This window comes from Centruroides sculpturatus, unplaced genomic scaffold, assembly GCF_000671375.1.
Source record: "Centruroides sculpturatus isolate CEXI.00-Female unplaced genomic scaffold, Cexi_2.0 scaffold256, whole genome shotgun sequence".
In the NCBI taxonomy this organism is placed as follows: Eukaryota; Metazoa; Arthropoda; class Arachnida; order Scorpiones; family Buthidae; genus Centruroides; species Centruroides sculpturatus.
Genome location: NW_019384583.1, coordinates 157,212 through 161,532, shown reverse-complemented (window position 1 = coordinate 161,532; position 4,321 = coordinate 157,212). Strand labels below are relative to the sequence as shown.

The following is a 4,321-nucleotide window of genomic DNA, read 5'->3' as shown; positions in this document are numbered from 1 at the left end:
GAATTAACTTATGTCTGTCAAGACCAAAATTTAAAAAACGTGAACATCACATAGATTAATATGTACTCCTAAGTCTCTGGAACGGAATACATGCACCAGTGAACCTACAACTACACGATTTATATTTAAAAAAAAATTAAATTTACTTAGCATTCAAAACTTGCAAATTTTGAAAAAAACAAATTTGCTGATTAAATGCGGACAACCGTTTAACTGAAGTAAAAGGGGTTTTCTCCTTGCTATGGATGTCTGCCTAGTTCAGATCAGCCACATTCCGCTACAGTTCGCCTTTATTATCAGTTCGAAATGGGGTGGTTCCATAATACCCGCAGTGTTCCATAATACCACCTTCTCCTCTAATAATGACAGTTTTTTTTGGAAAGATGTTACTGTGTTTATTGTACAGTAATACCTCGACTTATTCTACCCTGACTTACGCAAACCCGGAGTTATGTGATTTTCAAATCTTGTCAATTCATCTTTTGTTTGAGTGCCAAGCAACTCTTGATTACTCACTCCCCCCACACTATTGTTCAGCTTACATGTTCAGACGTGTTGCACGAAATCGACACATAGCTACAATTTATTTTGTGTTATTTATTTCTGTGTTTGTTATATCTATGGAGACTTGAGAGACTCTATATGGTGATTTCTTGTAACCGTGAACGAATCAAAAGACAACAAAAGATTAACAAGACCATTCAAAGATTAACAAAGATTAACAAAAGATTAACAAGACGAATCAAAAGATTAACAAGAACATTTATTAGCTTACATACCAGGGCTGTGGAGTCGCGTAAAAATCTACCGACTCCGACTCCGGCTAAAACAGCAAAACTCCACGACTCCGACTCCACAGCCCTGCCAGGGTGTAGAGTCACGTAAAAATCTACCGACTCCGACTCCGGCTAAAACATCAAAACTCCANCATATGATTAGCAAGATGGAAGCTCCTGCTGGACTAAATATACTTTTATAATAGTCATAAAATTATTGTAATTATGATAATTTATTTTATGATAAAATTATGATGATTATCATTCACCATTTCTGCACACAATAAGTCTTAACTTGCTAACTCAGCACACTGTTCGAGGATATTCAGAATACTTCTTAGCTCTGTCCTCCTAGCCAATTACATTTCTTACTTAGCATTCTGCATTACTGAATTTAGTTCTGTTTAATGGATATGTATTTCTGGCTACATAGGAAGGAACTTGCCATGCCATTTGTAGTTCCAATTGTATGAAAAGAATCAATTGTGTTACAGGTTCTACTTCTGCATTAACCATGCCAAAGTATGAATGACTAAGAAGAAGATAACCATTAGCTATCCTGATATGCCTTCTACAATACTGCCTAAACTACATAGTGAGGAAATACCCATTTCAGAACCTTCCAAGTACACAATAGTGAGTGATGTAGATGAACCAGACATGAATGAATTGGCAGATCATCATTATTTGACTGAATTTGTGTTGAATTTTTGAGATGCAACACAGAATAACACAGGAAGAACTGAATAATCTTATCAGGGATCTGGAATTACCCAAGAATAAAGCAGAACTATTCATGCCAAATGGTTGCCAGATTATATGAAACTATATTAATGCTGTTGTTAATATTAATAATTAAATATCAAGTAATTTGGCCTAGAGGTAGGAGTTAAGTGTTATTTCTTTTTAAATTAATTATTAAATTTATCAAGTTCTAGAAAAAAAGCTAGAAGAAAAGAATAAACCTGAAGCAGGGCTTGAACCCACAACTTGTGCTTGCCTTGCAGACACGTTGCTAGTTATGTTCCAGCTGATCTTCAATTCCAGAACTATTAATTTAAATATAACCATACTGGTTACTCACAATGCTGACTTGTAAATAATTAATAATAGTAGCATTAATATAGCCTGATATAATCTATCAATTGTTTGACATTAATTTAAAAATTTGTTAATCAATGTTTATATTTGCAGAACTAATGGCTTGGCTTCCAGGTTGAAACAATGGAATTGCCTTGCAGAAAATGTGAAAAGTTACTTCTTTTGCTGCCAACACAATGTTTTTTGCAGTTCTATTCTAAAGAAGGTGATCTCAATTTCTGTAACATTGTCAATGATGTTACAGCAGCTTTGGGCATCATGTACACTTGCAATAAATGGCATTTGTTTATAGATTCAGTTTGAAGTTGGTGCTTTTACACAACAACACGCTGCCTTCTGTTCCACTGGCATATGTTACCCAAACTAAAGAAATCTATACAGTTATGGAAACCTTAGACTTCAGAACAAGAATCAGGAGTGATGTGCATTGGATTTTAAAGTTATTGCTATATTAATGGAACTACAGCAGGGATACAGAAAATTTTGTTGCTCTGTCTGAATGGGATAGTTGTGACAAATTAAATCATGACAAGGATTGGCCTCATCAATTATCACTTACACTACATTCTTCTGGCCTGGTATATCAGCTGCTTGTCAATCTGGATAAAGTCAGCATTCTACCACTACATATTAAATTTGGACTCATGAAACAGTTTGTAAAGGCTCACAATAGGAATGGTGATGCATTTACCTATTTGTGTCAGCAATTTTTGAGGATCACCACAGAGAAAATCAAGGAGGGAATATTGATTCCCAGATCAGAAAACTTCAAGAGGATGAGGAATTTGAGAGTTGGTTGAAGGACAGTGAAAGAGATGCTTGGAATGCTTTCAAAATTGTATCAGCTACTTTGTTAGGAAATGTCAGAGCTGAAAGCTTTCATCAACTTGTGGATGAACTTCTAATGTCCTGTGAGAAAATTGGCTGCAGAATGTTCCTGAAACTATATATCTTCTATTCCCATTTAGATGTCTTTCCCATTAACTACAGTGTACTCAGTGATGAACACGGGGAGCATTTTCATCAGACTATCAGTCATTGAGAAGCATTACAAAGATAAATGTGCCTTGCAATATTGGCAGATTACTGCTGGATGATCAGAAGAGAGGCCCCAGAAGGAAATACAAAAGACAAACAAAAAGACATTGTGTTTGAAGCATGTAAGTGCATTTATTTCTAATAAAAGAAAATGTTATTAAACTTTATGTTCTTTAGTTTTTCCTTAACTTCCATACAAGAACCATTCTCTCATTTTTCAATGTCTTTTTTTTTGTTCATCTGAAAATTACATAAGATTAGTTAATCATGTCTCTATTGAACAGTGTAATTAGCAAATTTTAAATGTATATTGCTTGTTTAAATGTTTTTTTTTAAATATTTATAATTGTTTTATCTAAATAATTAACAATTTTTTTAAATGCTAATAATAATAAATGTATACAATAATAAACTGCTTTATAGTCTTCCAACAAAGTTGTGCAATACATTTTTTACCAATTATTTGTAAATTTAGTTTTCATTAGAAGTGTGAAGATGACATCAACAAAAGTATAATCAAATATAATTATTATGATAAACTCTATTGTAATTTGAATGTAGATTATAGAGTTCCAGAAACTCAACTCTCGATAACTCAACATTCTGTAAAACTCATCGTCATTCCAGAACAAAATACGAGCAATTATTTTATTATGACATTGTCACAATGCTGAGCTGCAATTTTTAATCATATTTTTAATTTATTTGATTTAAAATATATGTTCTCCATCTCAAATTAGTATTGTCTTGCCCCTTTTCCTGTTAGCAATAGAGTCATGCTGGTCATCTATCTAACTTAGGGGTCCCCAAAGTGGTCGATATCGACCCCTTGGGGTCGATAACAGTTCTCCAGGGTCGATTAATACACGAGGGTCGAAAGGGGGTCGATTAATACCAAAGAGGATCAATTAAACTGTCTAGGAAAAAAATAGAATATTCCAATAAAAATTTGAAATACAGATATGATCAACAACATTACTGACTACCCTAGTTATAAGTTGAGTTTTGCCTTAGCCTACTCTGCTTTAAGCATGTGTTACTCTGTTTTCACGCATCTGGCAACTGTACTAGTGTTACAAACATGTTATGAATTCTGGTAGTTCTTCATACACAGACATATGTTGCACTGTTACACTCTAGTAGGGTTGTCACTCTTAAGTATTTTATATCTAAATGTAGATATTTTGTCCTTTACAGAGAAAATATTGTAATATATCGAAGATACATATAAAATATATCGATAGTACAGAAGTGTTTGCAAGGAAAAAATGTTACAATTATTCAAGCTTGAACAATCATTATGGCCTTTCAAGTAAAAATGGAGCTATTTAAATCTTCACTGGCACGATCCAGTTTTAAATATTTTTCAAACTTGCGAATACTAAAAGAAAATGAAAAGATTTCCG

The 4,321-nt window shown here is 33.4% G+C and overlaps 1 protein-coding gene and 1 long non-coding RNA gene across 3 annotated transcripts in view; both read left to right on the top strand.

The window, feature by feature from the left end:
* Nucleotides 1-4,321, top strand: part of LOC111624512 — a 215,903-nt gene that overhangs the window by 98,267 nt on the left and 113,315 nt on the right. The window lies entirely within an intron of this gene.
* Nucleotides 956-2,400, top strand: LOC111624514. The gene is made up of 2 exons (XR_002756585.1): nucleotides 956-1,871; nucleotides 1,971-2,400. It is a non-coding gene; the product is annotated as an uncharacterized LOC111624514 (long non-coding RNA).